Genomic DNA, 24,083 nt, shown 5'->3' with positions numbered 1-24,083 from the left:
ACATATTCCCGCGGTTGTCGCATAGTTGCTTCTTGCCGCTAACTCCTCCTCGAGCACCTTCTTCATGCCGCCTTTCCGGAAGTTCGGTCGGAGTGGCTTCCGAGAGTCCATCGAATGAATCTGGTTTCCCTCGTAGTAGATGAGATCCCGTCGTAGCGCCTCCTTATGGTCGTCGCAATCCCTCCGATCGTGTTCGGCGCTATCGCACCATATGCACCGTCGATCCGTATATTTGGAGCTTGTGGGGCGGTCATCCGACTTCTTCACCATCGCGATCTTTAGATTCTCCATCTCCTTCAGCAGCTGCTCCACCGTAGACGCGTCGACTCCCTTCTCGGCCGTAATCTCCCGAGCCCTCGGTTGATGGTCTTCCAGTCCCGTTCTCGGTTTCGGAATCGGTTCTGAAACCCTCTTTTCTTCGTTGGCAAGCCATTGCCCCCTCTTCGTGTACCGCGCGACGATATCCCGCACACTTTCCCATGTTTCGGTGAGGCCGCTTTCGGTGGTCGTGTCCTCAAGAAGCACTCCGAGATCTTTCCGGTCCCAGACGTCCACAGCTCGCAAAAACATGATGACTTTGTCCGGTGCAAGAATAGTTTGATCTCTCGCGGACAACCTCCCGAACCGACTTTCGAATGTCGAAAACACTTCGAGGACCTTCAGCCCCTTACCTGACGTTTCCACCCAATCCTCGAATCCCCTCTGCGTTGCCTTGGAGGAGTCCTCGATGGCAAACGTGGTCTTTAACGCCTCTTCGAATGCTTCCCACGTCGGATTTTGTTGTTGCAACCCGTGGATACTCCCTTGAAGCCCGTCGGTCGCCACCCGGTTAAAGGATGTCACTTGCAGTCCTTCCGAAGCCCGGCACCAGAGCATCTCCGCCTTGTAGTCCTGCAAATATCGCGACACATCCTTACCATTAAATTGCCCGTTGCGTTGCACGAGCCGCTCTACTGATGCCGAAATCTCCGACATCGTGCGTTGTTCTTGAAGCATCCGTTCGAACATCGCCATCATATTGTTAGCTTGTTGAGCCTCCATCTCCTTGCCACCCGTCTTCACGTCGGGTTCACCAACTGTGTCGTGCCTTTCGGCTCCGGATCGTTGCGTGAGTCGGGTGGGAACCACAGAGGTCTTGGACTAGGAGAAAGAAGTTCGTGAGATAGAGATTAATTATGAGTAAATAGCAAAGAGAAAGATAAGAAACTCGTGAATCACACGAGTATACTATATTAATTGGTACTTAGGGTGTTAAGAGAGAAGTAGATGTATAAATCGTGAATCCCACGAATAATTTTTGTATTGATTAATACTTAATCCAAATAATCAACAACCCTTTATATATTTCTCTCCTCCTTATATAAGGAAGGAAGAGCTAAGCATGGCTTCATGCTTTTTTTTTTTTTACAAAAAGTGTTCATGTCCTCTAAATGTGCATGTGATGCTTTTTTTATTTCCTAAGTATAGGGCTCATGCACACTAGATGTGCATGAGTTATTTTTAGTGTCTCGTGTTTTCTTTTTCATATATTAAAAAAATACACGATTTACCTTTTAATAAAGGTCTTATACGTATTAAATCTATATTTAAAACACTTAAGATAAGTTAATGTAATGGTAAGGTTGGGGTTTGTCAACGTGGAGGTGTAGAGTTCGAATCATGCCTTGCGCAGTAGTGAGTATTTCCCTTTTTTTTTTTTACATTTATGTCTCTTTATCCGGCTCTTCCTTGCCGGTATGCCGTTTTCTTCCTTGCCGGTATGCCGTTTTCCTCCGGTTCTCACCGAGCACTCCATTCTCTATCCGGAGGGACAAAAATATAATTTCCACATAATGTGCAACCTACACTACGACAACGTGGACTTCTAACCACTAAAGTGCAACCATCAAATGCTTTTCAATTGAAAACAATCTTGGCTGGGATGAACATTTGAAAGGATCCCATTTGAAAGGAACCTTTATTGGGGATGGTTGGTCGTAGTTTTTTGCTCAAATTAAATTGTTATGGTTCTTTGTTTTCGCAACCAACTTCCTATCTTAAATCCATCTGGATTCGAAATATATTATAAGTTGATATAGACTCACTTTTGGTTTTGTTGCTAGGATTCGAGCCCAGGTCTCCAAAGTCACAACGTGGAATTCTAACCACTAAACTACAACCACGGAGTTTGTGTTACCAAATGGGAACCAAATTTTCACAACCACAACATGGAGTTGTAACCACTAAATAGAAGTGCTAATAGCAGCAGGAAAACACCCACCACGCTAAGAGTAGCCTATAAGATGTAACTTAGAACGTAATGGAAAGGGAGCTATTTTGAGAGCATTTCACATCTTGGTGGAGAAGACGGGCAAAGCAGCCCTAACTCACGACCCCAAAAACACACGCCACGATGCATCACAACAACAACAGCGGCAACACAAACTCCATGAATCCAGAATTTCTAGAACAACAAATTCAAGAACATCAACCCACATTGCCAATCGATCAACTGGTTCAGACCCTGTCCAACATTATTTTGCAAGTTAACCATACTAACGAAGCCATGTTATTATTCCTCTCAGCACCATCCAAGCAAAAGTAGAATCTCCCGGACCCTCGAGTTCGCCCAAAACCATTCTCTTGGGCCCTCATGAAATAACTACCATGTTATCCTTGTACAAAAGAGGGCCATCAAAATTTTTAATTGTGTCCTTTCTTCGACCTAATACTTGCATTGCACATTTATGTGCTTAACATTGTTGCCTAGACACTGAAATTGACACCACATAAAATATCACTCTCTTTCTTAACACTCTTTTGAAACATTATCAAGTGTGTACTTGTTTTGATGTCATCAACACAATGACAATTTGGCCAAGTTGTCTAAGGCGTTGGATTTAGGCTCCAATTCGAAGAGGGCGTGGGTTCAAATCCCACAATTGTCATTAGGGAATTGAAAAAATTTAGCATTACCAAACTTTTCATGAAATAACAAATATGTTATTCTGGTACAAAAAGGGGCCATAAAAAATTGTAAGCGAGTCCTTTCTTCGATCTAAAACTTGCATTACACGTTGATGTGCTAAATATTGTTGCCCGTTGAGCTAAATTGACACCACTTAAAATATAGCTCTCTTTTTTAACACTATTTTGCAATTTTATCAAAGGTGTACTACTTTTAATGTCATCAACGCATTGACAATTTGGTCTAGTGGTCTTAGGCATTGGATTTAGACTCCAATCCGAAAGACCGTGGGTACAAATCCCAAAGTTGTCATTAGCGAATTAAAATAATCTAGCATTACCAAACATTTCATGAAATAAGTACTACATTATTCTTGTACAAAAGAGGGCCATACAATTTTTTAATTGTGTCCTTTCTTCGACCTAGTGCTTGCATTGCACATTGATGTGCTTAACATTGTTGCCTAGACACCGAAATTGACACCACATAAAATATCACTCTCTTTTTAAACACTTTGTTGAAACTTTATCAAGTGTGCATTTGTTTTGATGTCATCGACTCAATGAAAATATGGCCGAGTGGTCTAAGGCGTTGGATTTAGGCTCCAATCCGAGAGGGCGTGGGTTCAAATCCCACAGTTGTCATTAGAGAATTGAAAAAATTTAGCATTACCAAACGTTTCATGAAATAACAAATATGTTATTCTTCTACAAAAAAAGGCGATAAAAAATTATAAGTGTGTCCTTTCTTAGACCTAATACTTGCTTTGGACGTTGATGTGCTGAACATTGTTGCCCATCGACCTAAATTGACACCACTTAAAATATAACTCTTTTTTAACACTATTTTGCAAATTTATCAATGGTATACTTCGTTTATGTCATTAACACATCGACAATTTGGCCGAGTGGTGTAAGGCGTTGGATTTAGGCTCCAATCCGAAAGGGCATGGGTTCCAATCCCACAGTTGTCATTAACGAATTAAAATAATCTAGCATTACCAAACATTTCATGAAATAACTACTACGTTATTCTTGTACAAAACAGGGCGCTAGAAAATATTAAAACATCCCCTCTTAGATCTACTGGTTGCATTGCATATTGATATGCTTAGCATTGTTTCCCAGTGAGAACTTTACTCTCTATTTTAACAGTCTTTACAACTTTATCAAGTGTGCACTTCTTTGATGTCATCAACAATTTGGCCAAGTGGTGCAAGATGGTTGACTTAGGCTCCAATACAAAAGGGTGTGGGTTCAAATCCCATGGTTGTCATTAGTGGATTGAAACAATCTAGCATTACCAAAATTTTCATGGAACAACTATTATGTTTTTCTTCTCCAAAACAAGGCTGTAGAAAACTTTAAACATATTCTTTCTTTGACATAGTCCTTGTGTGCTTGCATTACACATTGTGCACTTAACATTGTCGCCCACCCACTGAAATAGACACCACTTAAAATATCACTCTCTTTCGTTACACTCTTATGCAATTTTATGAATGATGCACTTCTTTTGATGTCATCATCTTAATGACAATTTAACTGAGTGGTTTAAAGTGTTGGATTTAGGCTCCAATCCGAGAGGGCGTGGGTTCAAATCGCATAGTTGTCATTAGCGAATTGAAAAAATCTAGCATTGCCAATATTTTCATGAAATAACAACTATGTTAATCTTGTATAAAAGAGGGCCATAAAAAATTGTAAGTGTGTCCTTTCTTCGACCTAATACTTTCATTGCACATTGATGTGCTGAACATTGTTCCCCATTGACCTAAATTGACACCACTTAATATATAACTCTCTTTCTTAACACTATTTTGCAATTTTATAAATGGTGTACCTCTTTTGATGTCATCAACACATTGACAATTTGCCCGAGTGGTCTAAGGCGTTGGATTTAGGCTCCAATTCGAAAGGACGTGGGTGGGAATCCCACAGATGTCATTAGTGATTAAAATATTTAGCATTACAAAAAATTTCATGACATAACTACTACGTTATTCTTGTACAAAATAGGGCGCCACAGAAATTTAAACATATTCCTTCTTCGATCTAGTGCTTGCATTGCACATTGATATGCTTAACAATGTTGCACAGAGACCTAAATTGACACCACTAAAAATATCACTCTCTTTTTTATTACTCTTTTGCCACTTTATTTAAGTGTACACTTCCTTTCATATCATCAACCCATCGACAATTTGGTCGAGTGGTCTAAGGTGTTGGATTTAGGCTCCAATCCGTAAGGGCGTGGTATCAAATTCCACAGTTGTCATTAGAGAATTGAAATAATGTAGCATTACCAAACATTTAATGAAATAACTACTATGTTATCCTTGTACAATAGAGGGCGATAAATTTTTTTAATTGTGTCCTTTCTTCGACGTAGTGCTTGCACTGCACATTGATGTGCTTAATATTGTTGCCTAGACACCAAAATTGACATCACATAAAATAACACACATTTTTTGAAACTTTATCAAGTGTGCATTTGTCTTGATGTCATCGACTCAGTGACAATTTGGCTGAGTGGTCTAAGGCGTTGGATTTAGGCTCCAATCCGAGAGGGCGTGGGTTCAAATCCCACAGTTGTCATTAGAGAATTGGAAAACTTTAGCATTACCAAACGTTTCATGAAATAACAAATATGTTATTCTTCCACAAAAAAGGGCCATAAAAAATTGTAATTGTGTCCTTTCTTCGACCTAATACTTGCATTGCACGTTGATGTGTTGAACATTGTTGCCCACTGACCTAAATTGACACCACTTAAAATATAACTCTCTTTTTTAACACTATTTTGCAATTTTATCCATGGTGTACTTGTTTTGATATAATCAACACCTCGACAATTTGGCCGAGTGGTGTAAGGCGTTGGATTTAGGCTCCAATCCGAAAGGGCGTGGGTTCAAATCCCACAGGTCTCGTTAGCGAATTAAAATAATAACATTACCAAAAAATTCATGAAATAACAACTACGTTATGCTTGTACAAAATAAGGCACTAGAAAACTTTAAACATATTTCCTCTCAGAAGCATAACAAAATAGGGCACTAGAAAACTTTAAACATATTTCCTCTAAGATCTATTGCTTGCATTACACATTGATATGCTTAACATTGTTGCACGGTGACCTAAATTGACACCACTGAAAATTTCACTCTCTTTATTAACATTCTTTTGCCACTTTATGAAGTGTACACTTCCTTTGATGTCGTCAACCCATCGACAATTTGGCTGACTGGTCTAAGGCGTTGGATTCAAGCTCCAATCCGAAAGGGCATTTTAACACTCTCCAATCCAACCGTTGTTATTAGAGAATTGAAATAATCTAGAATTACCAAACATTTCATGAAATAACTACTATGTTATCCTTGTACAAAAGAGGGCGATAAAAACTTTTAAGTGTGTCCTTTCTTTGACCTAGTGCCTGTATTGCACATTGATGTGCTTCACATTGTTCCCTAGCCACCGAAATTGACACCACTAAACATATCACTCTCTTTTTTAACAGTCTTTTAGAAGTTTATCAAGTGTGCACTTGTTTTGATGTCACCGACTCAATGAAAATTTGGCCGAGTGGTCTAAGGCGTTGAATTTAGGCTCCAATCCGAAAGGGCATTTTAACACTCTCCATTTTAACATTGTTGCCCAATGAAAATGTCACTCTCTTTTTTAACACTCTTTTGAAACTGTCTCAAGTGTGCACTTCTTTTGATGTCATCAACTCAACCACGATTCTTGTAGTGAGCATAAAACACCGGGGGATGGATGTCTCGATCGACTAATGACCAAGTCACCGAACGAGGAAGAAGACTTGCCAAAAGACATCAAAGGAAGAAGCACTTCAGTTCCAAACACAACAACTTTCTGACGAGGGCAATAGTCTAACGAACTTGCAAGAGGCAAAAGCGCGACTGCGGACGCTTGCCGAAGGCAACGGAGACTCGGACGCATTCTCGGCCTTACAGTCGGAATCAGATAGTGAACAAAGTGTTCAGTCGAATTTCAAAAGCAGCCAACACTACACGCAGAGACAACGGAAAACCGCGCACCAACCCACCCGTGGAGATAGCGGAAAACTGCGCACCAACACCACCCACGGAGACAGAAGAAAACTGCGCACCAACACCACGCGCAAAGCAAGAACTAAACCACACATCACCGTTACAACCTCCCAAAACCTACACCATGCCATACCCGTATCTGAAGTACCATGATGACCTTGATGTGGAGATGCACGTCTATGCGTTCCTACAAACATGGGAAGCGAATCATGTATCCCAAAGGCTGACCGAACCACAAGCCGAATAGTCAAAATTTGACGAATTCGGCATGACATTAGAGGGATCGGCAGCCCGCTGGCACGTAAAGCACCTACCCGGAAGCTTTGCCACATTTAAGGCCTTGAAAACAAAATTTCTCCGACTATTCCATAGGCAAGTAGAACAGCGCGAACTAGTCGGATAATTTTACACAACCCGCCAAGAGGAGCAAAAGACAGTGCCCCAATTTATTATCCGATTTCAAACACTATATAGCAAGTTAACAAGGGCACCTCGGGAGGAAGAGGTCAAAGCGATGTTTCTGGCCGCTCTACGGGAACCCCTCCGAACGGTGTGCGGGGTACTAGATTTCCGAGCCAGCACAGATCAAGTCATTGATCGGGTGTTGGAAATGGATAAACATAGCTCCCTTATGACGATGGGAGCCCTGTAGAGGGCCCTTCCAAATCAGGAGGATCTCAGGTTTCACGAGGCATTGCAATGCACAACATGTGTACACCCGGGCCATTCGACAGTACACTGCAAAATGAGGATGCAGTGTATGATCTACCACTTACGAGCACACACAACGGACCGATGCGAATACAACCTAATCAACCGACTTGTGACACCGGTGAGGATCATTGAGCCACATAGCAGTCACGAACCGGACAACGAACGGTTCCGTAGGGAGGACTGATACCGACCAGAACATGGGGATCGGTACAATGAGAGAAGATGCGATGACTATGGGCGCAATCGCTACGACCGACGTAGGGAAGGCCACAATCGAGATCGATATGAAAGGGAATATTCACCGGATTATGACCGGAGAAGGGATGCTTATGACCAGTATGGTCGCGACTACTCTCCAAGCTACAACCAGAGGAGGGAGAACCAACGAGAAAACTACGAAGACCAGCAGCGGCAGGGTAACAACAAACACTTTCTAAAGGAACGGAACTTTTGGAAAGAGGATCGTCAGGAGTTGGCAAAGGAGTACTAATGAGAGCCGAATAGAGGCATAAGTAGCGCCCAACCGGAACAAAGAAGAACAGAAGAACCTAACCGAGCGGTAAACGGATTTCAACAGGGTACTGAAATAAAAGCAGAATCTAGCAATCACCGGAAGGCATATTGCTACTATTGCCGCAAGGAGGGCCATTACAACAACCAATTCCCGGTTAAAAGGAACGAAAAACGGCCGGCGATCAATATGGTAGTAGCAGAAGTAGCGGACATATAACAAGTCACCACCAGATCAAAAGCAAAGACGGCGGATTGGGAAGCATAAGAGGCCATACGAAAATAGACCACTGAATGGATTGAAAAGGCCAACAAACGCAATGTCACCAAAATGAAAGAGCACATGAATGCAGTGGAGAAACTAACCGTAAAGGCACAACCAAAGAACCCCACATGGAAAGCACTTCAACAATGCCAAATCACGTTACCACTGGGCCAGTTACTGCAACTAGTGCCCTGTTTCACCGATGGGTTGAAATCACCAATGACTCCATTAAGTCCTTCACCAGCTCCGGTATTCTTTTCATAACCGGAGGAACGGCCGATAGTGGTGAACACCAGCAGTCCTGCAATCACTGCAATTATTAAAGGACGGGAGCTATCGGGTAGGATCAAGAGTAAACATGATAAGCCTCTGGACATGCGACACTTTGGGAATTCAAGACCCTAAACCATGCCCATTCTGGCTCCGGATGGCGGACACTAGCTAAGTCTGACCCGCTGGTTTCATCTGGATCTTGGAGGTGACGATCGGAGGTCATGCTTTCCGAACCACACATCACCGGTACAACCTCCCATAACCTACACCATGCCGTACCCGTATCTGAAGTACCATGATGACCTTGATGCGCAGATGCGCCTCTATCTGTTCCTACAAACATTGGAAGAGAATCATGTATCCCAAAGGCTGACCAAACTCCAAGCCGAACGATCAAAATTTTCCGAATTCGGCATGACATTAGAGGGACCGGCGGCCCGCTGGCACGTAAAGCACCTACCCAGAAGCTTTGCCACATTTAAGGCCTTGAAAACAAAATTTCTCCGACTATTCCATAGGCAACTGGAACAACACGAACTAGTCAGACAGTTTTACACAACCTGCCAAGAGGAGCAGGAGAAAGTGCCCCAATTTATTATCCGATTTCAAACAGTATACAGCCAGTTAACAAGGGCACCTCTGGAGGAAGAGGCCAAAGCGGTGTTTCTGGCCGCTCTACGGGAACCCCTCCGAATGATGTGCGGGGTACTAGATTTCCGAGCCAGCACAGATCAAGTCATTGATCGGGTGTTGGAAATGGATAAACATAGCTCCCTGATGACGATGGGAGCCCTCCAGAGGGCCCTTCCAAATCAAGAGGATCTCAGGTTTCACCAGGTGTTGCAATGCACAACATGTGTACACCCGGGCCATTCGACAGTACACTGCACAATGAGGATGCAGTGTATGATCTATCACTTACGGGCACACACAACGGACTGATGCGAATACAACCTACTCAACGGACTTGCGACACCGATGAGGATCATTGAACCATATTGCAGTCACGAACCGGACGATGAACGGTTCCATAGGGAGGACTGATACCGACCAGAAAAAATGGATTGGTACAATGAGAGAAGATGTGATGACTATGGGCACGATCGCGACGACCAACGTAGGGAAGGCCACAATCGAGATCAGTATGAACGGGACTATTCACTGGATTACGACCGGAGAAGGGATGCTTTATGACCGGTATGGTCGTGACTACTGTCCAAGCTACAACTAGAGGAGGGAGGACCAACGAGAAAACTACGAAGACTGGCAGCGGTAGGGTAACAAGAACATACGCTTTCTTAAGGAACGAAACTTTCGGAAAGAGGATCGCCTGGAGAGAGCCGGATAGAGGCATAAGTGGCGCCCAACCGGAACAAGGAAGAACAGAAGAACCTAACCGAGCGGTAAACAGATTTCAACAGGGTACCGAAACAAACCAAAATCTAGTAATATCCGGACGGCATATTGCTACTATTGCCGCAAGGAGGGCCATTACAACAACCAATTCCCGGTTAAAAGGAACGAAAAACAGCCGACGATCAATATGGTGGTAGCAGAAGTAGCGGACATACAACAAGTCACCACCAGATCAAAAGCAACAGCAAGGTTACAAGAACAAACGCTTTCTTAAGAAACGGATCTTTCGGAAAGAGGATCGTTGGGAGCCACCAAAGGAGTACCAATGGATACGGATAGATGCAAAAGTGGCACCCAACCAGAACAAAGAAGAATAGAAGAACCTAACCGAGCGGTAAACGGATTTCAATAGGGTACCAAACAAAAGCAAAATCTAGCAATACCTAGAAGGCATATGGCTACTGTTGTTGCAAGGAGGACCATTACAACAACCAATGCCTAGGTAAAAAGAACGAAAAATGGCCGACAGTCAATATGGTGGTAGTAGAAGTAGCGGATATACAGCAAGTCACCACTAGATCATAAGGAAAGACGGCGGAGTGGGAAGCATAAGAGGGCATACGAAAACAGACCACCGAATGGATTGAAAAGGCCAACAAACGCAATGTCACAAAAATGAAAGAGCACATGAATGCAGTGGAGAAACTCACCATAAAGGCACAACCAAAGAACCCCACATGGAAAGCACTTCAATAATGCCAAATAACGTTACCACTGGGCCAGTTACTGCAACTAGTGCCCTGCTTCACCGATGGGTTGAAATCAGCAATGGCTCCATTAAGTCTTGCACCGGCTCCGGCATTCTTTTCAAAATAGGAGGAAGCGCCGGTAGTGGTGAACACCAGCAGTCCTGCAATCACTGCGATTATTAAAGGACGGGAGCTACCGAGTACGATAGTCGATGGCGGATCAGGAGTAAACATGATAAGCCTCCGGACATGCGACACTTTGGGAATTCAGGAGTGGGAACCATGCCCATTCTGGCTCTGGATGGCGGACACCAGCTAAGTCCGACTTGCTGGCTTCATCCGCGACTTGGAGATGACGATCGGAGGTCATGGTTTCCGAATTCCTTCGGTAGTCCACCAGTTGAATGCACAAGGGGCATACCCACTGGTGCTAGGACGACCATGGTTGAAGACTGCCCATATCAAACAGAACTTGGAGAAAAACAATATTACGTTCCGCAGAGGGAAAAAGAAAGTAAGAGTACCCATGCAACCGCAAGCTGGCCCCAGCAAAGACGTGACCCCACTATATGACGAAAGCGTGAACATGATGACAGGAGTGGCCAATGAGGAGGTGGATCACTACCTTGAAGAGAACCCAAGGATAGTCCCTATGTTCGAAGAGGACATGGCAAAAGCGGTATCTCCATACATGGTGCAAACGGAAGAGGTCGGGGAGGAACCGGATAAGGATGCACTCTGGGAACTACGGCAAGCACATGAGGCCTTGGAACGGGAAATGCCGGTATCCCAACGAGTAAAGGCGTCCCAACTAGAAGAAGTAAATTTGGGCACCGAAAAGGAAGCGTGTCCGGTACACTTGGCTAAGGAGATGTGACCGGAAGACAAATCGTCAATGATAACATTATTAAAAGAATTCCGGGACGTATTCGCCTGGTCCTACGAAGATATGCAGGGACTTGATCCCCAACTCTATCAACACCAGATTCACCTCAGCAAGGACACTAAGCCGGTGGCACAATGACGCTATCGGATGAACCTAAACTACACGGCAAGAGTAAAAGAGGAAATTGACAAGCTGCTGGCCGGTGAAGAAAGCCACTTGGCTAAGTCCAATTGTTGTAGTGCTGAAGAAGAACGACAACATCCCTGTCTGCGTGGATTACCAGAAATTAAACGCGGCAACGGTTACTGACGCATTTCCGCTTCCGTTTACGGATGGAGTTTTAAATGCGGTAGTCGGGCACGAGGTTTATAGCTTTCACGATGGTTTCTGCAGATATAACCAAATAAGGATGCATCCGAACGATCAAGAAAAGACGATGTTCGTGACAGAATGGGGAGTCTTTGTAGAAGTAGTAATGATGTTCAGACTCAAGACGGCGTGCCAAGAGTTTGGTGTTACTAACAACATCAATAATACACTCAAAACAACTTCAATCACAATTAGAAATAACAATAGAGAGTTACAACACTCGGATATACTCCATAATACACATGATTTTGATAATATAAATGTTGAATTAGATAACGAAATAGAAGATCTCCCAATAGATCTAGATACAAACGAGGAGCTTATAGAACAAAATCCTAACCCACAAACATCCCGAGCCATTATCACCAAAAACAAAAAAAGTTTACACTTTGACCCCACATCCAATCCTCACCTTGATGTAATTATTAACATTAACTCTAACCCTATCCCAAAATCAAACCCTAACCCTCTCCCCATCCCTAAATCTACCCCGAAAAACAATAACTTTAATCCCAACATAACATCTAACCACAAATCCCACCGTAATCCTTGTAAACAAAATCCTTACCCTACTCCCAACCATACTAAACCCAACCCTAAAACAAACTCTAATAGGAATCCTAACCCTAACTCTAAACCGAAACCTAACCCTAACCATAACCCAAAACCGAACCATAACCCTAACCTGAAACCCAAACCCAATCTCACTAAGAATCTAAACCCTAAACCCCACCCAAAATCTGTAAAATACACACGCCCTTTCGGCCCTTCACAACAACCGCACCAGCGCCGCCAACAACACCCTCTTCGACCACCGCCGCCGCCACCATTACCACCATCCAAGCCTCGACCAAAATTCTACACTTATAACATAACAACACACGAAATTACCCCGCGCCATAATTTAGATTCCAATCAATACGAACCAATAGTTAAATTTATTGGTTTCAACGAACCCGAACTTCTCCAACGAATGCAACTCCGCCATATACCTTCCGCCCCATTTCAGCCCAAAGCAAACACTATCCATAGCTTCTCCTCTCCATTTCCTCCTGAAAACAAACAACAAGTATACCTTTACCGGCATCAAAACCGAGGCCAACCTAACAATGGTTTTCAGCCGCCGCCGCCGCCGCCGCCGCAACCGCAACACCACGAGCCCTGGAGATATATGACGGAAAGAGAACACCAAATGCACTCATATCAGCATCGACATCAACATATAAATCAACGCCAACCCAACAATGATCTTCAGCCGCAGCCGCCACCACCGCCGCCGCCGCCGCCGCCGCCATGCGACCAGCCCTGCAAATTACAGCAGCCTCTTCTGCCGACGCCTCGACCCCCACCGTTTTCTCACCCTCTCCAACATCAACCTCCCTCTCGGACAACATACGAGACGGCAATTAATAACATAACCACCACCAATTATCAGCTCCAGCCGCCACTTGAGGAGGACACACCACTCCACCATTCGCGAGATACCTATCATCAGATTCACCACCAGCCCCAACACACCCCATTCAGCTTCATCGCTCCCCCCTTGTATCCCTCCCCCGAAGACCTTCAACCCCAAAACAATACTCATCCTTACCCTCCTACCCATACCCACTGTGTAAATCCTAACGCTCACCCTACCCCTAACTCTCCTTCTCTTTCGTTTTCTTTTTATACTCCTCCTAATAATTCTAGAAATACCTTTCCTACCCCCCCCTCTCACAACTATTCACACACACTAAGCCCCCCTTGGTTTAAAGAAACTACCCACAATCACAACATAAACCCTCCCCTATTTTCCCAAATACCCTTAGCCTTCCCCAACCCCTCATACACCTCTCTTAACCCCTACATCCCTAACCACTACACCCAATCAACCCATACCCAACATCCTCCCTACACCACCTCTACCAAACCATCCACAAGTTGTATCCACCCCTCAACTAGTCACCCTAAATCCCCTATGTATTCTTCTCACATCACACTTCCCACCACTCACAACCTCCACCGGCCAAAAAACGTTTAGTACGGCGTGCTAAAAGATCAAACCGACGTTTTAGACACGCCGTACACCCAACTAAACGTGTGTGGTATTTTGTTAATAGTAACTCTACCCCCCTAGATTCCTCTAATTGGCTAGGTAACATGTCACATAGAATCCCCTTTAGACCACATACAAAAAAAACACGTAAAAAGAAACTTAGATATAAATTTTGGAAACCCCTTACAACACCCTTTAGTCCCCCTCATAGTAGTAAAATCCACAACCTTTCTACACATACCCTTAGCAAGTCAGAAATTAAACTTCTTAACCTAGGTCTTAAGTTTATACCTCCCTCCCCCCCCCCCACCTCCACTTCTATTCTTCAAGAATTCCATAACCTTAGTAGATCCCTTAGACTTAGACATTTCTTTCAAGACGACTCCTCCGCCCCACACAACCCCTTTAAACTACCCAACCCCTCTTGGAACCCCCCTACACAATACCCACCGTTAGAAGACATACTCCATAAACACCTTAATCTCCTCACCATAAAACTCCATAATACAAACCTACCCACTAAACACATTCCACTACACCTACTACAAGCCTTAAAAAGCCTTAAAAGCAATAAACACATTATCATCCTCCCCGCAGACAAAAATGTAGGTGTTTGTGTCTTAAACAAACAAACATACCTAGATAAAGCCCTAGCTCACCTATCCGATACATCCACTTACAAACCCGTAGATACCTTCCCCTTAGAAGAACTCCTACATAGATTAAAAACCTTAATGAATCAACACCTAGGAACCCTCTCCCTCATAGAAATAAAATTCATCTTACACAAACCATCCAACGAATACCGAGTCCCCACCATGTACTTCCTACCCAAAGTACACAAAGAACCCATTGGCTATAGGCCTATTTGTTCTTACAACGGTTCGTTATTTGAACAAACTTCTAAGTGGCTACACCACCAACTCCTCCCCATACTCCTACAACAAAAACAATACCTTAGAGACTCATTCTCCTTAGTACAATCCCTAGAAAACCTTACGACACCACCCAATAGCTTCATCTTTTCATTTGACGTAGAATCCCTCTACCCGAGTATTCCACCAAAACTAGGACTACTAGCCCTAAAACACCTAATTACCCCCCATTTCTCAAAACAAAAAGCCAACCTCATCTATACTCTCAGCGCCTTAACCTTAGAATATCACTTCCTTAAATTTAATAACCAAATCTATCAACAAATTAAAGGCACAGCCATGGGAAGCAATTTTTCCGTAGTATATGCTTGCCTTTTTTTGTCATACCTCGAGAATTCCAACCCATCTCCCCATTTATTTTATTTCACGAGATATATTGACGATGCCTTTGGTGTATGGACCGGTACGAAAACACAACTCTTAGACTACCTAAATTTCTATAGTATTACCACTCAAAACTCCATTAAACTGACCATCCAAACCTCTCTCACTAAACTTCCTTTTCTCGACCTTTGGATAAACCTCGCTAATAATAATTTCAACTTTAATTGTTTTCAAAAAGAACTTAATACTTACCAATACATACCCTTCACCTCGACACATCCTATCCACGTCAAAAAAAGCTTCCTCTCGAACGAACTTAAAAGATACATTATTAGAGAAAGTACAGCCCAAGGTTATTTAAAAATGCAACAACTATTTTTTAAGAGACTACGAGCACGAGGATACCCTACACACTTTATCCTCAATATATTCAAAAAACACCCCTATTCCCTTAGACCAACTCTCCTCTCAAACAAAACCATTAACCAAACCCCCACACCCATAATCTTTAAACTAAAATTCACACACCAAGCCCCTAATCTAGGAATAAAAGAAACCCTTACTAGCCTACACTTAAACCTCCAAGAAGACCCTCTACTACAACACATCCCCAAACCAATAATTTGTTGGACTAAATCTAAAAATCTACACTCTTCACTAGTCAACACAAAAAACATTACTATAGATCCACACTAACTCCTCTCCATATTTTTATTTTTTTAAACCACAAGTTTTATCTCCCTATATTTACCACGTGAGGATCTCCCCCTATCTTCTCCCTCTCTACCTTCACATTTCTTCTCTCTTAACTTTCCCTTTCTCTATCTCTATCTCCTCCTTCCCTCCCCTTCTCTTTCTCTCTCTACCTTTACCTTTCTCCCTCTCTAAATCATTTCTTTTTCCTCTCTCTCTACCTTTACTTTTCTCCCTCTCTACACTCTAAAACTCACCTCTTTTTTCTTTTCCTTTTTTCTCCCTCTCTACCTTTTCTTTTCTCTACGTCTCTCTTCTTTCTTTCTTTCTTTTTTTTCTTTTCTCTCTCTCTCTCTCTCTCCCTCTCTCTTTTCTCACCTTTTTTCACACTCTCTTCTCATTAGTTAAATTTCTCTCTCTATCTCTCTCTCTCTCTCTCCTCATTCCCCATAACTATTAAATTCGTATTCCCCTCGTTTTTCACCCACATCTTTACCTCGTACTAGCCACCATCACACACATATACACACCCCTCCCCTCACTTATCATACCCTCCGGTCACCCACTTATCACCATTATTATACCCTCTAGTTACCCACTTATCTCTATCAAACTCATGATACCCACTCCCTCCCTTTACAAAATCATATCTTGCCCCCTTATCACCGTGTTACACCACTCCCTCCCATACTCCTCACTTCTTTTCACATTTATCACTCTTGTCCACCACTCATCTTACACCCCCCTTACCACAAACCTATATAAACTTACCTTTGTACTCGAAAATGACCTAAGCACTGATGAGCTCCATATATGAGCGAAACTAGTTTGCTACATAGGTCATATTAATATATATTTGATCAATATATATTTTCTTCTCAAGTGTCTATTGTTTTTATGTTGTGGTTAGTTGTGCTTTCAATAATATATATGCTATTTCATTCCCACTAAGTAAAACGTGGCACTCCCCCCTCTTTCCCTTAATCTTTAACCTACCCAATACCCGCAACCCTAAACTAATAACCCTAACACATTATATCCCCGCCAACCCATACCCTCATCATCATACCTCTCCAAACATATCTCCCTTTACCACTAAAACCCTAAACCTACCAATCCTTAATACCTTTACTTTTGCACACACTACCCTAAACCCTCAGAATATTTTAACCCATATACCCTAAACCCTCAGAACAAACCCATAAACCCTAAGAATAGTTAACCTAATAACACTAGTCGTAGCCTAAATAAGTATCGTGCCCGCTTTCCTCGTGCAATACATCATATAGTCTACCAAACCCTAAACCCTCAGATATTTTACCCATATGCCCTAAACCCTCCGAACAAAACCCTAAACCCTTAAGATATTTAACCCAAAAACCTCATTTAACCCATATACCCGAAACCTTCAAACCCAAAATCCTCAAATAGTTAACCAAATAACACTAATCACAGCCAAAGAAGTATCGTGCCCGCACTCCTCGTATAAGACATTATATAGTCTATTAATATGGAAAATCATGTATCCCAAAGGCTGACCAAACTCCAAGCCGAACGATCAAAATTTTCCGAATTCGGCATGACATTAGAGGGACCGGCGGCCCGCTGGCACGTAAAGCACCTACCCAGAAGCTTTGCCACATTTAAGGCCTTGAAAACAAAATTTCTCCGACTATTCCATAGGCAACTGGAACAACACGAACTAGTCAGACAGTTTTACACAACCTGCCAAGAGGAGCAGGAGAAAGTGCCCCAATTTATTATCCGATTTCAAACAGTATACAGCCAGTTAACAAGGGCACCTCTGGAGGAAGAGGCCAAAGCGGTGTTTCTGGCCGCTCTACGGGAACCCCTCCGAATGATGTGCGGGGTACTAGATTTCCGAGCCAGCACAGATCAAGTCATTGATCGGGTGTTGGAAATGGATAAACATAGCTCCCTGATGACGATGGGAGCCCTCCAGAGGGCCCTTCCAAATCAAGAGGATCTCAGGTTTCACCAGGTGTTGCAATGCACAACATGTGTACACCCGGGCCATTCGACAGTACACTGCACAATGAGGATGCAGTGTATGATCTATCACTTACGGGCACACACAACGGACTGATGCGAATACAACCTACTCAACGGACTTGCGACACCGATGAGGATCATTGAACCATATTGCAGTCACGAACCGGACGATGAACGGTTCCATAGGGAGGACTGATACCGACCAGAAAAAATGGATTGGTACAATGAGAGAAGATGTGATGACTATGGGCACGATCGCGACGACCAACGTAGGGAAGGCCACAATCGAGATCAGTATGAACGGGACTATTCACTGGATTACGACCGGAGAAGGGATGCTTTATGACCGGTATGGTCGTGACTACTGTCCAAGCTACAACTAGAGGAGGGAGGACCAACGAGAAAACTACGAAGACTGGCAGCGGTAGGGTAACAAGAACATACGCTTTCTTAAGGAACGAAACTTTCGGAAAGAGGATCGCCTGGAGAGAGCCGGATAGAGGCATAAGTGGCGCCCAACCGGAACAAGGAAGAACAGAAGAACCTAACCGAGCGGTAAACAGATTTCAACAGGGTACCGAAACAAACCAAAATCTAGTAATATCCGGACGGCATATTGCTACTATTGCCGCAAGGAGGGCCATTACAACAACCAATTCCCGGTTAAAAGGAACGAAAAACAGCCGACGATCAATATGGTGGTAGCAGAAGTAGCGGACATACAACAAGTCACCACCAGATCAAAAGCAACAGCAAGGTTACAAGAACAAACGCTTTCTTAAGAAACGGATCTTTCGGAAAGAGGATCGTTGGGAGCCACCAAAGGAGTACCAATGGATACGGATAGATGCAAAAGTGGCACCCAACCAGAACAAAGAAGAATAGAAGAACCTAACCGAGCGGTAAACGGATTTCAATAGGGTACCAAACAAAAGCAAAATCTAGCAATACCTAGAAGGCATATGGCTACTGTTGTTGCAAGGAGGACCATTACAACAACCAATGCCTAGGTAAAAAGAACGAAAAATGGCCGACAGTCAATATGGTGGTAGTAGAAGTAGCGGATATACAGCAAGTCACCACTAGATCATAAGGAAAGACGGCGGAGTGGGAAGCATAAGAGGGCATACGAAAACAGACCACCGAATGGATTGAAAAGGCCAACAAACGCAATGTCACAAAAATGAAAGAGCACATGAATGCAGTGGAGAAACTCACCATAAAGGCACAACAAAAGAACCCCACATGGAAAGCACTTCAATAATGCCAAATAACGTTACCACTGGGCCAGTTACTGCAACTAGTGCCCTGCTTCACCGATGGGTTGAAATCAGCAATGGCTCCATTAAGTCTTGCACCGGCTCCGGCATTCTTTTCAAAATAGGAGGAAGCGCCGGTAGTGGTGAACACCAGCAGTCCTGCAATCACTGCGATTATTAAAGGACGGGAGCTACCGAGTACGATAGTCGATGGCGGATCAGGAGTAAACATGATAAGCCTCCGGACATGCGACACTTTGGGAATTCAGGAGTGGGAACCATGCCCATTCTGGCTCTGGATGGCGGACACCAGCTAAGTCCGACTTGCTGGCTTCATCCGCGACTTGGAGATGACGATCGGAGGTCATGGTTTCCGAATTCCTTCGGTAGTCCACCAGTTGAATGCACAAGGGGCATACCCACTGGTGCTAGGACGACCATGGTTGAAGACTGCCCATATCAAACAGAACTTGGAGAAAAACAATATTACGTTCCGCAGAGGGAAAAAGAAAGTAAGAGTACCCATGCAACCGCAAGCTGGCCCCAGCAAAGACGTGACCCCACTATATGACGAAAGCGTGAACATGATGACAGGAGTGGCCAATGAGGAGGTGGATCACTACCTTGAAGAGAACCCAAGGATAGTCCCTATGTTCGAAGAGGACATGGCAAAAGCGGTATCTCCATACATGGTGCAAACGGAAGAGGTCGGGGAGGAACCGGATAAGGATGCACTCTGGGAACTACGGCAAGCACATGAGGCCTTGGAACGGGAAATGCCGGTATCCCAACGAGTAAAGGCGTCCCAACTAGAAGAAGTAAATTTGGGCACCGAAAAGGAAGCGTGTCCGGTACACTTGGCTAAGGAGATGTGACCGGAAGACAAATCGTCAATGATAACATTATTAAAAGAATTCCGGGACGTATTCGCCTGGTCCTACGAAGATATGCAGGGACTTGATCCCCAACTCTATCAACACCAGATTCACCTCAGCAAGGACACTAAGCCGGTGGCACAATGACGCTATCGGATGAACCTAAACTACACGGCAAGAGTAAAAGAGGAAATTGACAAGCTGCTGGCCGGTGAAGAAAGCCACTTGGCTAAGTCCAATTGTTGTAGTGCTGAAGAAGAACGACAACATCCCTGTCTGCGTGGATTACCAGAAATTAAACGCGGCAACGGTTACTGACGCATTTCCGCTTCCGTTTACGGATGGAGTTTTAAATGCGGTAGTCGGGCACGAGGTTTATAGCTTTCACGATGGTTTCTGCAGATATAACCAAATAAGGATGCATCCGAACGATCAAGAAAAGACGATGTTCGTGACAGAATGGGGAGTCTTTGTAGAAGTAGTAATGATGTTCAGACTCAAGACGGCGCTGACAACCTTTCAGAGGATTATTATGGAAGTATTTGGAGAATTCATTCCGACGTTTATGCAGGTATTCCTGGATGATTTTGCGGTACACAGTCGGAAAGGGGAACACCTCGAGCATCTTAGGTTACACTTGGAAAAGTGCAAAGGATACTGGTTAATCTTAAACCCAGCAAAGTGTTTGTTCGGTGTGACCAGCGGCACATTACTGGGTCATGTTGTTAGCAAGGAAGGGATTGTCGTGGACCCAGATGAGGTCAAGGCTATTTTGTAGGCGCTGGCACCAACGACCGCCAAAGCTTTAAGCCAGTTCTTAGGACAGATCCGGTGGCATAGCCGGATGCTCTGGTACTTGGCAGACCTCGCCACGCCACTACGCGCAGTTGTACACCGGACACTATTTAATTGGATGGATGAAGAGGATAAGGCTTACCGCACACTCAAGGTAATGCTATCACAAGCACCAATGGTACAATCCCCGGACTGGTCAAAAGAGTTCCATGTCTTCGTGGATGCGTTGGATATCGCAATCAGAAGCGTACCTCATCCAATTTACCAAACCGAAGTGGTACCGACCGGTGTACTATGCTAGCCTGAAGATGTCAAAGCCGGAGCGAAATTATTCCACTCCGGAAAGAGAAGCCCTAGGAATGACATATAGTGTCACCAAATACCGACATTATTTGTTGGGCCGCAAGTTTTCATTCCATGTAGACCATTCAACGCTTTTATACTTGATCTCGAAGGCATCACTCACCGACAAGCTAGCCTGGTGGACATTATTATTACAAGAATTTGATTTTGAGATCTATCACCGGCCGGGTATGAAACATGCGGTTGCCGATTACTTGAGCCAATTAGAATCCGGAGAGACCGGTGTCGGTGTTCAAGATGAATTTTCGGATGCCGCATTATTTAAAATTACAGTGGAAACCATGGTAGATGGGACAATCGTGGACGAGGACAAATGGCTAACGAATATGCACCAGTTCTTAAATATCGAACTACCCCCAAAGGAGATGAACCGGGTTGAATGTAAATAGTTGGCGGTGCAAAGCCGAGACTTTTGTCTAGTGCAGGATACCCTGTATCATAAAGGAGCGGACGACATATGACGGCGATCGGTCCGGAGTGATGAAAAAGACACCATTTTATGGGAAGTGCATTGTGGGGTCGTCGGAGGACATTATGCCGGTGAAGCTACGACAAGGAAAATATGGCGGAGTGGCTGATGGTGACCAAGGACACTAAAGGACTCGGCCCGATATACAAAGGAATGTGATCTATGTCAAAGAATGGGCCAGCCAACGGAACAAGCACGCATGCCGCAACAACAGGTACTACCTCTAGAGCCATTCTAGAAATGGGGGCTGGACTTCGTTGGACCATTCAAGCCACCGTGAATGCAAACCGGCAACAGGTACATAATTGTGACCATGGATTACTGTACCAAATGGGTGGAAGCCAAGGCACCACGTGACAATACTGCGTCGTTAACGACAAAGTTCCTATACGAGTACAACTGGTGCCGGTATGGATGTCCAATTGAATTAATCAGCGACCAAGGTGGACACTTCCTCGACCACGTGGTGGAAAATGTAACAACATTTTCTGTGGTCGTGCACAAGCGAAGCACCCCTTATTATCCACAGGCCAATGGATTGACCGAATCTACCAATAAAACTCTACAGAATGTTAACCTTTTCTAGAGAAGACACCTACGATGAGCCCACCGACTATCGGTATCATAGCCGGATGCTCTGGTACTTGGCAGACCTCGCCACGCCACTACGCGCAGTTGTACACCGGACACTATTTAATTGGATGGATGAAGAGGATAAGGCTTACCGCACACTCAAGGTAATGCTATCACAAGCACCAATGGTACAATCCCCGGACTGGTCAAAAGAGTTCCATGTCTTCGTGGATGCGTTGGATATCGCAATCAGAAGCGTACCTCATCCAATTTACCAAACCGAAGTGGTACCGACCGGTGTACTATGCTAGCCGGAAGATGTCAAAGCCGGAGCGAAATTATTCCACTCCGGAAAGAGAAGCCCTAGGAATGACATATAGTGTCACCAAATACCGACATTATTTGTTGGGCCGCAAGTTTTCATTCCATGTAGACCATTCAACGCTTTTATACTTGATCTCGAAGGCATCACTCACCGACAAGCTAGCCTGGTGGACATTATTATTACAAGAATTTGATTTTGAGATCTATCACCGGCCGGGTATGAAACATGCGGTTGCCGATTACTTGAGCCAATTAGAATCCGGAGAGACCGGTGTCGGTGTTCAAGATGAATTTTCGGATGCCGCATTATTTAAAATTACAGTGGAAACCATGGTAGATGGGACAATCGTGGACGAGGACAAATGGCTAACGAATATGCACCAGTTCTTAAATATCGAACTACCCCCAAAGGAGATGAACCGGGTTGAATGTAAATAGTTGGCGGTGCAAAGCCGAGACTTTTGTCTAGTGCAGGATACCCTGTATCATAAAGGAGCGGACGACATATGACGGCGATCGGTCCGGAGTGATGAAAAAGACACCATTTTATGGGAAGTGCATTGTGGGGTCGTCGGAGGACATTATGCCGGTGAAGCTACGACAAGGAAAATATGGCGGAGTGGCTGATGGTGACCAAGGACACTAAAGGACTCGGCCCGATATACAAAGGAATGTGATCTATGTCAAAGAATGGGCCAGCCAACGGAACAAGCACGCATGCCGCAACAACAGGTACTACCTCTAGAGCCATTCTAGAAATGGGGGCTGGACTTCGTTGGACCATTCAAGCCACCGTGAATGCAAACCGGCAACAGGTACATAATTGTGACCATGGATTACTGTACCAAATGGGTGGAAGCCAAGGCACCACGTGACAATACCGCGTCGTTAACGACAAAGTTCCTATACGAGTACATCTGGTGCCGGTATGGATGTCCAATTGAATTAATCAGCGACCAAGGTGGACACTTCCTCGACCACGTGGTGGAAAATGTAACAACATTTTCTGTGGTCGTGCACAAGCGAAGCACCCCTTATTATCCACAGGCCAATGGATTGACCGAATCTACCAATAAAACTCTACAGAATGTTAACCTTTTCTAGAGAAGACACCTACGATGAGCCCACCGACTATCGGTATCAAGGGGTCGTGTTATGTGAGGGCTTCCTCTACACCGAGAAGACGTCAAGGGAACTGGGAGCGTACATGGGGTACAACCCGGTAGACTTAGACATAGCTACGATTACGAGTACAGGAAGAATACACAGATGAAGGAACAGTAA

General features: G+C 44.2%; 3 non-coding genes across 3 annotated transcripts; all 3 read left to right on the top strand.

Annotated features, from left to right (window-relative positions):
* Positions 1-2,846: 2,846 nt before the first annotated feature.
* On the top strand, positions 2,847-2,927 carry TRNAL-UAG (transfer RNA leucine (anticodon UAG)). The gene has a single exon. It is a non-coding gene; the product is annotated as a tRNA-Leu (tRNA).
* A 913-nt stretch (positions 2,928-3,840) lies between these two features.
* TRNAL-UAG (transfer RNA leucine (anticodon UAG)) lies at positions 3,841-3,920 on the top strand. Its single transcript has one exon. It is a non-coding gene; the product is annotated as a tRNA-Leu (tRNA).
* A 1,544-nt stretch (positions 3,921-5,464) lies between these two features.
* Positions 5,465-5,544, top strand: TRNAL-UAG (transfer RNA leucine (anticodon UAG)). Its single transcript has one exon. It is a non-coding gene; the product is annotated as a tRNA-Leu (tRNA).
* The last annotated feature ends 18,539 nt before the right edge of the window (positions 5,545-24,083 follow it).

The sequence above is a fragment of the Azolla caroliniana genome, unplaced genomic scaffold (assembly GCF_043228905.1).
Source record: "Azolla caroliniana isolate FFs.n. ecotype wild unplaced genomic scaffold, voAzoCaro1.0.p SCAF_12, whole genome shotgun sequence".
NCBI classification, from domain to species: domain Eukaryota; kingdom Viridiplantae; phylum Streptophyta; class Polypodiopsida; order Salviniales; family Salviniaceae; genus Azolla; species Azolla caroliniana.
The sequence above is the reverse complement of the archived record's forward strand: the minus strand, read 5'-3'. Positions and strand labels throughout refer to the sequence as shown.